The following is an 11,469-nucleotide window of genomic DNA, read 5'->3' as shown; positions in this document are numbered from 1 at the left end:
TGAAGTGTGTTGGATTTGGTTATATTCAAATTAAGTTCTGTAATTTTCATTTTAATGTCCACCAATTTATCTTCTTCATACTTAATGATCAGTCTCATGAGGCTAAGGGAACAATCCGTTAATATAGCATTCCACTCTAACACAAATTCTTCACTGTAAACTGTAGTTTGAATCTTTTTAATCCTCAAACCGCGTGGGACTATTTTTTCTGCTACATATTGCTTGAGGGTATATAAATCCCAGCAAACTTTAACTTCTTTGCCCAAAAGATCTTCCAATTGCAAAAAGGCAGCTCTTAGACCCGCATCTCTTTGAAAAGACTGCTGCAAACTTGTCATACCGATCTGGGCTAGAGTTCAGATCCTTCATTGGGATAACGTGTCCCTCATATTGATATTGTTCATCATGGAGAGCTTGTATAGCTTCTTCCAAAGGATTAGAGTCAAAACCCTCCCTGTGACCAGAGTCCACGCTTGTATGGTGAGTAAGATTGGAAAGTTGTTCCCCAGCATGATGATGGTGGGCCTCATTGACAATGGCTAACTGGTTAGATGCATTTATGGATTCAGAGTTGGTCAAGTGAGTATGATCAAATGAGATATCACGTGTGTCTGAGGTGGAGACAGGAAAATGCAAGGAAAGTCTCTTTACCTTCTCTGATGCTCGTATGCCGCGATCCAGATCCTGTATGAGGTCCTTGACCAGATCCCTACAATGTGGCCGAAAATCCCCCACAAGATCTAGGGAGGACGTCTGCTGTGGAGCCAGTGCGACCGTTGGTAACTGTTTGGGTTGCGCACCCGGGTCCTGCAGCCGCGGTTTGGTCTGCATAGTCCCAATGGTGCGTCGTCGGCTGACCTCCGTCGCCACTGCCGGGTCAGCATGCGTCACTTCCGCTTTACTGCCGAGGCAGCTCCGTGCCACCTGACCCGGTCCTCCCACAGTAGATGCGGCGTCCTTACCCTTGGGTAGTGTTGGGCGAACAGTGTTCGCCACTGTTCGGGTTCTGCAGAACATCACCCTGTTCGGGTGATGTTCGAGTTCGGCCGAACACCTGACGGTGCTCGGCCAAACCGTTCGGCCACATGGCCGAACTAAGAGCGCATGGCCGAACGTTCCCCGAACGTTCGGCTAGCGCTGTGATTGGCCGAACGGGTCACGTGGTTCGGGCCCGAACGCGCTCTGATTGGCCGAACGGTCATGTGGTTCGGGTAAATAAATACCCGAACCACGTCATATCTCCTCCATTTGTCTGTGGGTTTAGCTTTGGGTAGGCAGGCAGGGTAGTTCGCTCTCCAGCCACGCTAGCCAGGGTCCCCCCCAGTCATTGTGTGTCGCTGCTGGGAACAGTAGTACACCGCTCGCTCAGCCACACTATATATAGCATTGTTTACTGCCACTGTGTACCTCGCTCAGCCACGCTATATATAGCATTGTGTTTTCTGACACTCTGTGTACATGGCTTAGCCTGACTAATATAGCATTGTGTGTACTGCCACTGTGCACCTCGCTCAGCCACGCTATATATAGCATTGTGTTTTCTGACACTCTGTGTACACGGCTTAGCCTGACTAATATAGCATTGTGTGTACTGCCACTGTGCACCTCGCTCAGCCACGCTATATATAGCATTGTGTTTTCTGACACTCTGTGTACACGGCTTAGCCTGGCTATATAGCATTGTGTGTACTGCCACTGTGCACCTCGCTCAGCCACGCTATATATAGCATTGTGTTTTCTGACACTCTGTGTACACGGCTTAGCCTGACTATATAGCATTGTGTGTACTGCCACTGTGTACCTCGCTCAGCCACGCTATATATAGCATTGTGTTTACTGCCACTCTGTGTACACGGCTCAGCCAGACTATATAGCATTGTGTGTACTGCCACTCTGTGTACACCGCTCAGCCAGACTATATAGCATTGTGTGTACTGCCACTCTGTGTACACGGCTCAGCCAGACTATATAGCATTGTGTGTACTGCCACTCTTGCGTTGAAAGACATCCATGGCTACAATTACTAGGTAATGCCTAATGATGTTGATCCAGGGATTTTATCTGATTGCCATCTGGAGTCGGGAAGGAATTTTTCCCTTTAGGGGCTAATTGGACCATGCCTTGTAAGGGTTTTTTCGCCTTCCTCTGGATCAACAGGGATATGTGAGGGAGCAGGCTGGTGTTGTACTTTATACTGGTTGAACTCGATGGACGTATGTCTTTTTTCAACCAAAATAACTATGTAACTATGTAACTCTGTGTACACCGCTCAGCCAGACTATATAGCATTGCGTACTCTGCCAGTCAGTGTGTATATTGCTGGGATCAGTAATACTCCACTCACCGCCAACCACTATATGAGCTCACCATGAGTTCCTCAGAGACCTCCGCTGTGAGCAGCACTCCCAACAACAGCAACAGCCAACGCCCCACGCAAGCTATAACATCCACTACAGCAGCCAGTGGTCAGCAGCAGCCCTCTCCGGAGGAGAATGTTGTGTCCATCGGTCCGTCGCCAGAACGATTAATGGGGGCTGCCATTGAGGAGATGATGGGGCCTGATGTGGAGGAGGAGGTCGGGCTCAGGCCAGCATCCCAAGTTAATGTTGAGGACGATGAGGGGTCTGTGTCTGGGGATGTTGGGGTGGCAGAGGTGGTGGGTGGGTCAGACTCAGGAGAAGAGTTGTATGATGAGGATGATGATCGGGACCATCTGTATGTGCCTCAGAGTCCGACCCCGGAAAACATGTTGTATCGTGTGTTTAGGTACTAAAATCTGCGTTCCCACTTCCCAGTACTGCCTGCAGTGCCCGGGTCCACGGATCCATATAATTTTTTGGGCAGCACTATCAAACTGTGGTACTATGAGTGAGTTGCCATGGTCCTTCTGTGCTGCCTGTCACACTCACCGTCTGTCTGCAGATGGATTGTTCAACACAGCTACGCCATCTGACATGTAGTCCTGGACCTTGACCATCTTCTCTAGGCGATTGGTGTTGGAGGACGTGGAACTGCCCGATTGCTGTTCTGTGGGCTGCTGCATGGGTGTCAGAAAATGTTCCCACTCCAAGGACACTGCCAATACCATTCCCTTTTGGGCACTAGCAGCAGCTTGTGTTCTTTGCTGCCCTCCTGGTCCTCCTGGGTTTGCTGAAGTCAGTCTGTCGGCGTACAACTGGCTAGAGAAGGAGGAGGATGTCAATCTCCTCTCTAAAGTCTCCATCCTCAAGGGCCTGCTGGAATTGTTCCATTTTTGACCTGTCTGACACTTTCTTCAATCAGTTTTTTAACATTGTGTTTGTATAAACTGGGTATAAACCCAGTAATTGGTGTTGTCCAGATTCCAGAATAATGAATAATAATGAATAGTGAATAATGCGCGGGCCGCGTTCAATGCAGTCTAGCATGAATTGAGCCATGTGTGCCAGAGAGTCCTGCCAGACTCCTCTATCTTCATGTTCTTGTAAGTGTTGTGATTGTTGTGATGCACCATATTCGTCACCAGCATCACTTTCTTCCTCTTCTGCTGTCCTTTCCCGCTAAATTGTGGAAGTACAACATGCACCGCTCTGTCCCTCGGCAGTGGGGGCATCCAATTCCTGCTCCAACTCCAGCTGTTCCTCGTCCTGTTCTTTGTCATAGCTGGGACCAGCGTTTCCTGAGGCAGGTTGCCTGATGTTGGTATCATCACGCTGATTGTTTTCATCTTCAGAATCCCCCACTTGCATCATGCCAGCGGTTTCCATCTTCAACATTGATTTCTTCAGTAAACACAGCAGTGGTATTGTAATGCTGACTGTAGAGTTGTCACTGCTCAGTCACGCAACGTGGATTGCTCAAAATTTTGGAGGACTTGGCAGAGATCCAACATGGTGGCCCAATCAGATCCACAGAAGCTTGGTAGCTACTAGCTGCTGGAATGCGCCTCGGCACTGCGCAAAAGCGTGCTAGCATGTGCAGCGTAGAATTCCAGCGCGTAGGCAGGGACATCACCCAGCGAGCGATGGTGCGCTAGATTGAAGCGCTCCTGCATCTCTTGGTGAGTCCTTCAGAAGCGGTACTGGACTTTTAACAATGTTTTTTTTTTCCTTCAACAGAAGATCTGCCACGTTGGAGTGAGGAGGACGCCGCCGACCCCGACACCAAGCTGAACCCCGGCGAACTCCAAGCAGAGGATCTTCAGGAACCCTCAAGGCTTTGAGCAAGCTGAGGAGGATCAGCAGTCCCGACGAGACCTCTCCTCATATGCGACTGAGTGCAGTGGAGCTCCCCAGAACAACCTCTCAGTTGTCACTTTGTCACTGGTCACTTTGTCACTTTGTCATTTTGTCACTTTGTCAGTTGTCACTTTGTCACTGGTCACTTTGTCACTTGTCACTTTGTCATTTTGTCACTTGTCACTTTGTCACTTGTCACTTCTCACTTTGTCACTTGTCACTTTGTCATTTTGTCACTTGTCACTTTGTCACTTGTCACTTCTCACTTTGTCACTTGTCACTTTGTCATTTTGTCACTTGTCACTTTGTCACTTGTCACTTCTCACTTTGTCACTTGTCACTTTGTCATTTTGTCACTTGTCACTTGTCACTTTGTCATTTTGTCACTTTGTCACTTTGTCACTGGTCACTTTGTCACTTGGTCACTTGTCCAGATGATCTCGGTACACCTCCTGAGATTCAAATTCCTGCACACATTGCTCTGGGATTTGGGTGTGATGAATGATGCATCTAACTGGCCACCGGAGGCAATTAAGGCCTTCAAAACATTGAAAGCAGCTTTCTGTTCCGCCCCCATTTTGCGTCATGTTGAGTTGTTGATGTCATGTTCATCCTCGGCCTCGCCTTGCATTTCAGTGCGAGGTGCATTTTCCACAGAAAAAGGTTGTGAATCCGGGCACAACATTTGTGGCTGTTCCATTGACCTTTCACAGGTAGAAGATTGTGGGGGTGGGAATAGCTCCTCCGAATAGCCCATTGTGTCCTGAAAACTACTCATTGCATTGCTTTGCGCACACATTTTTTTGTCCTCATGCAAGGCCTGAGTTGCACCTGAAAGCGTGGCCTTCTCCTCCTGCGCCTCCTCCTGTTCCATCACGTCTGCTGCTGCTGGGTTAGCGTTGACGCCCGGTCCCTGTTTATTGAACCTCTTATCTTTATTACATTTATGACTGCATGGCGGTAAAAAGCATGCTATCCGCACGCTTCTTGTCCTCATGCAAGGCCTGGGTTGTTGTGTCTCAAAAAGCATGGCCTTCTCCTCCTGCGCCTGCTCCTGTTCCATCACGTGTGCTGCTGCTGCTGGGTTACCGTTACCGGTCCCTTTTCCTGGAACCTCTTCTCTGTATTACATTTATGACTGCATGGCGACAAAAAGCATGTTACCTGTGCAAAGAAACATGACATTTTCCACATTTAAAAGACAGTTTTTCCTTTGAAACTTTACAATCAATTTTCTCAAAAACTATAAGCTCTTTTTCAAATATTTTTTTTCCTCTTGTACCCACTCCCAAGGTGCACATACCCTGCTAATTTGGGGTATGTAGCATGTAAGGAAGCTTTACAAAGCACGAAAGTTCGGGTCCCCATTGACTTCCATTATGTTCGAAGTTCGGGTCGAACACCCGAACATCGCGGCCATGTTCGGCCTGTTCGGCCCGAACCCGAACATCTAGATGTTCGCCCAACACTACCCTTGGGCAGGGAAGTTCCTTGCTGCACCACAACTCCCCCGACATCCGAAGACAACGAGATAGGTAAATCCCTTTGTGTAGCACGCGGAACTTGCGGCTTTGGACATGGGATCATCTGTTGTTTTGGGTCTTTGTTGCCATAGTCAATCTTGTTCCTGATGAGATACTTGCTCATATCATTGCTATGGATGGTATTGCTCCTCAAAGTGCGCTGTTCTTTGGACGCCATAAAAAAATATATATGTACCCTGAATCTGGATGATAAAATGTGGGTGTCCTCTGATGGCTGTGAGGAGCCGGTATAGGCAAAAGTGCAGGAAAAAGGAGGAAAAATACGGCTCCACTCCCAGAATGGAAAACAGTGCTGGAGAAAAGGGGCTGCCCAGCCCGGAACACTGTATGAAGCAATCAATGTCCGCACAATGTTTCCAAAAATCCAAAAATTATTTATTCAGGACGTATCCCAGTCATATAAAAACGAGTACTTAGACTGACATGTTTCGAACCATCCCGGTTCTTAATCATAGCCATTTTTATGTCTTGCATCCACATGGTTTTATAGGGGATGGTGGGCGGGACCAGGAAGTGTGACAAACCGGCCAAACCCAGTAAGGGTGGTATCAAGAGGTCCGCACACTCAAAAAAGGTCACCACAGCAGCCTCTACAACACATTTAAAATGTACATTAAAAACCTACAGATATATAAAAAAAGGGAGGAAAAGCGCACTTGAGATGAAGACACATCAATATATAGCAAGGCAGGGAACCAACCTGGTGAGTGAACAACGGGCATCCCTCTGCCAGTGGGTGCCCTTTGTTTGTCTGCTGAACAGGGCACTTGGCGATTTGGTGGATTTGAGAGAGGAGACCCTGAAGCAGCTGGAACAGCAGCCGCCTGCGCAGTCCACTGCTGTGCAGGTATTTGAGTCCCTGGAGGAGGATGAGGAGGAGGAGGAGGTGCTGGACGTTGCTGCTGGGAAGGAACATCGGAGCTCAGCAGCAGTGGTGCGAGGGTGGAGCGAGGACGAAGGGGCTCAGGGGCAAGAGGAGGAGGAGGAGGATGCTGACCCTGATGTCTCTGTTGGACGGTCCACCCTGTTCCCCATGGCAGCGCACATGCTGCGCTGCCTGCGCACAGACCCCAGGGTCAAGCGGATGCAAGCGAGGGAGGATGCCTGCATCAGCATGATCCTGGACCCACGGCTGAGGGGGAGGTGGGATCAGTTTCTGCCTGCCAGAGACCGTGAGCAGCGAGCAAGGGAGTTGCAGGAGATCTTTGTTCGGCGACTGGAGGAAGCCTTCGCCCCACCTTCCACCCCCTCTGTCCCTGTCCAGCAGCCAGCACAGCAGCCGGTACCTGCGGCCAGCAGCAGCGTCAGGCGCCCAGGAGACCTGCTGTCATTAACACAGGCGTTCTACATGATGGTACAGCAGCTGAGAGAGGAGGTGCGTGCAGCAGCCACCTTCGCTGAGAGTCACAGCGAGCGCATGACCCGGATGGTGGTCGACTACATGGGGTCCTTCAGTGGGCTTGACACTGGCAGCGAGGAGCCTGTGGACCCCATTGAGTACTGGGTGGAGTGGGCAGATGGGAGAGTGGCACCCCACTAATATTTTAATACGCTGTTTCTACTGAGGGTCCCTGTAATAAGGGCCCTTATGTGAGTATTTGTTATAGCTTTTACATATGAATAAAAGTGCTTGCTTTTAATTAAACACGGAGAGCACTTAGATTTTGTTCTTTGGTATTATCATATGCTGAGAGTACCATCTGAGGAGGGACATCAGGGACATCTGGAGTCTGAGGACGAGGAAAGCTGCTGATAGTTGGGTCACAGATTACACGCTTAGACCTTATAATTTGGGTCACTTGTGAAGCTGGTAAGCCTGCACTTTGGGGTGTTGGTGACGGATTCATAATATAAGAGACTATGCAGCCCTGAAGTACTTTTGATTACTGGGTGGAGTGCTTGCACATCTGGAGGGAGCTGGTGCAGTACGCCCTGGAGGTATTGTCTTGCCCCCCTTCCAGCGTGCTGTCCGAGAGGTGCTGTCCGAGAGGTGCTTCAGTGCGGCCGGTGGCGTGGTCACCGAGAAACGCTCTCGTCTGTCCACAGAGGGCGTGGACAGACTGAAGATTAACCAGGCCTGGATAGAAGGCACGTTCCTGGCACCTGTTGTCGGCGAGAGGAGGACATGAGGCGCCTGGGAATTACAATACATTGTCTGCTGCCATACGTGACTCCTCCTCCTCCTGCTGCATTTATTTATTTATTAATTTATTTATGTATTTATTGTATTTATACGTGACTCCTTCTCCTCCTGCTGCTGCTGGCCTGCTGCATTTATTTATTTATTTATGCATTTATTTATGTATTTATTGTATTTATACGTGACTCCTCCTGCTGCTTCTAGACTACTGCATTTATTTATTTATGAATTTATTTATGTATTTATTATATTTTTACGTGACGCCTCCTGCTGCTGCTGGTCTGCTGCATTTTATGAATTTATTTATGTATTTATTGTATTTATACGTGACTCCTCCTGCTGCTGCTGGCCTGCTGCATTTATTTATTTATGAATTCATTTATGTATTCATTGTATTTATACGTGACTCCTCCTGCTGCTGCTGGCCTGCTGCATTTATTTATTTATGAATTCATTTATGTATTTATTGTATTTATACGTGACTCCTCCTGCTGCTGCTGGCCTGCTGCATTTATTTATTTATGAATTTATGAAGTGATTTATGTATTTATTGTATTTATAAAGCCGCAACATATTATGCCGCGCTGATTTTCATCCTCCTGCTGTCAGTGGTCCCACCGCCATGGTCCACACAATACATTCATAGGTTACCACAACCATAAATACCTCGTGTAGGTGGTCTATAGGGTGATGATCGGTAGAAGTGCGGGAGCCAGGGCACTAAGTGGGTCCAGCGACGGCCGTTTCGCGTCTATGCAGACGCTTGGTCACGCTACGTACCACTGTAAAGGGCGCACTGCAGACATCCGGTTTTACCACGGGGAAAACCCCCGCCTTTTCCGGGTGCCGCAGGCGTCCGTATGATTGGAGAAGGAGGACGTAGGAGACGGGTGGGCGTGTATCCCAGGCTGAGACTACGGATCCCATAACGCCGCGCGGATGAACTCCGCCAGCAGGACAGTATATGCAGCCGTCATGCGCACTGGGACCGAAGTCCCCAGCGCCCGCGTTGTCAAACGCGGTGACACGCCTACCGGGTCTGTAAACTCCGTCTATTGGCGTCTGGTAACCATGGCAACTTGTGTCATGGTTATTTATTCCAAGCTGCACATAGGAGAGACGTGAATTATCAACTCTCCTACCCGTCCAATGGGTCTGATGTGCACACATTGTGGGGCATAAATCCAGCCCACGCCAAGTGCAGCCTGTAAACAGTTCCACCCCTCCCAAAGCTCTCCCTAGTGTTAAAGTGACATGGTGACCAGGGGCGTACCTACTGCCCCTGCAAGGGATGCGGGGGCAGGGGGCCCTAAGGGAGAGGGGGCCCGGCCCGCAGCTCTGGTGCTCACCACCCGCCCGCATGCATTAACAAGGAGGGGGACGAGTAGGACACAAATTGCAAGCAGGCTGTTGCTGTCTGGTGTGGCGGCAGGCACTAAGACCTGGAGGCATACTTTTCAAACCTCCTACTCCGAGGGATGATGCTTCCTTATCAGCGCCCCTCCCAGCCCCCTCAAGCACTCAGGATCAGGACAGGATGGACTCGCATGGCCATGTAATCACTTGTGGGCTGCTAGGAGTTACAGAACTTCTGTGTCTTCTTCTTGCTTCTGCCGAAATCTCTACAGACAGGGTAATGAATGGCAGGAAATTATGTCTGCCGCTGCGAGGCTGTGTCTGTGTGTATGCAGTGAGTGGCTGTGTGTGTGTATATATATGTATGTAGTGTGTGTGTCTCTGTGTATGGCTGTGTATATAGTGTGTGTCTGCTGTGTATGTAGTGTGCGTCTGCTGTGTATGTAGTGTGCATCTACTGTGTATGTAGTGTGCGTCTGCTGTGTATGTAGTGTGCGTCTGCTGTGTATGTAGTGTGCATCTACTGTGTATGTAGTGTGCGTCTGCTGTGTATGTAGTGTGCGTCTGCTGTGTATGTAGTGTGGCTGTGTATATAGTGTGTGTCTGCTGTGTATGTAGTGTGCGTCTGCTGTGTATGTAGTGTGGCTGTGTATATAGTATGAGTCTGCTGTGTATGTAGTGTGCGTCTGCTGTGTATGTAGTGTGGCTGTGTATATAGTGTGAGTCTGCTGTGTATGTAGTGTGGCTGTGTATTTAGTGTGTGTCTGCTGTGTATGTAGTGTGCGTCTGCTGTGTATGTAGTGTGGCTGTGTATATAGTATGAGTCTGCTGTGTATGTAGTGTGCGTCTGCTGTGTATGTAGTGTGGCTGTGTATATAGTATGAGTCTGCTGTGTATGTAGTGTGCGTCTGCTGTGTATGTAGTGTGCGTCTGCTGTGTATGTAGTGTGGCTGTGTATGTAGTGTGCGTCTGCTGTGTATGTAGTGTGCGTCTGCTGTGTATGTAGTGTGCGTCTGCTGTGTATGTAGTGTGCGTCTGCTGTGTATGTAGTGTGCGTCTGCTGTGTATGTAGTGTGCGTCTGCTGTGTATGTAGTGTGGCTGTGTATGTAGTGTGCGTCTGCTGTGTATGTAGTGTGGCTGTGTATATAGTATGAGTCTGCTGTGTATGTAGTGTGCGTCTGCTGTGTATGTAGTGTGCGTCTGCTGTGTATGTAGTGTGCGTCTGCTGTGTATGTAGTGTGGCTGTGTATATAGTGTGTGTCTGCTGTGTATGTAGTGTGCGTCTGCTGTGTATGTAGTGTGCATCTGCTGTGTATGTAGTGTGCATCTGCTGTGTATGTAGTGTGCGTCTGCTGTGTATGTAGTGTGCATCTGCTGTGTATGTAGTGTGCGTCTGCTGTGTATGTAGTGTGGCTGTGTATATAGTATGAGTCTGCTGTGTATGTAGTGTGCGTCTGCTGTGTATGTAGTGTGGCTGTGTATATAGTGTGTGTCTGCTGTGTATGTAGTGTGCGTCTGCTGTGTATGTAGTGTGCGTCTGCTGTGTATGTAGTGTGGCTGTGTATGTAGTGTGCGTCTGCTGTGTATGTAGTGTGCGTCTGCTGTGTATGTAGTGTGCATCTGCTGTGTATGTAGTGTGCATCTGCTGTGTATGTAGTGTGCGTCTGTGTATGTAGTGTGCGTCTGTGTATGTAGTGTGTGTATGTAGTGTGCGTCTGTGTATGTAGTGTGCGTCTGTGTATGTAGTGTGCGTCTGCTGTGTATGTAGTGTGCATCTGCTGTGTATGTAGTGTGCGTCTGCTGTGTATGTAGTGTGCGTCTGTGTATGTAGTGTGCGTCTGTGTATGTAGTGTGCGTCTGTGTATGTAGTGTGCGTTTGTGTGTAGTGTGCGTCTGTGTATGTAGTGTGCGTGTGTGTGTAGTGTGCGTCTGTGTATGTAGTGTGCGTCTGTGTATGTAGTGTGGCTGTGTATGTAGTGTGTGGCTGTGTGTGTCTGTGTGTATATGTATGTATGTAGTGAGTGGTTGTGTGTGTGTAAATATACGTAGTGTGTGTGTGTGTGTAAATGTACGTAGTGTGTGTGTAAATGTACGTAGTGTGTGTGTAAATGTACGTAGTGTGTGTGTGTGTGTGTGTGTGTGTGTGTGTGTGTGTGTGTGTGTGTGTGTGTGTGTGTGTATCTGCTGTTTGCCTAATTTCTGTTTTGCGGG

Source organism: Hyperolius riggenbachi, chromosome 12 (genome assembly GCF_040937935.1).
Source record: "Hyperolius riggenbachi isolate aHypRig1 chromosome 12, aHypRig1.pri, whole genome shotgun sequence".
NCBI classification, from domain to species: domain Eukaryota; kingdom Metazoa; phylum Chordata; class Amphibia; order Anura; family Hyperoliidae; genus Hyperolius; species Hyperolius riggenbachi.
Note: the sequence above shows the minus strand (reverse complement) of the source record.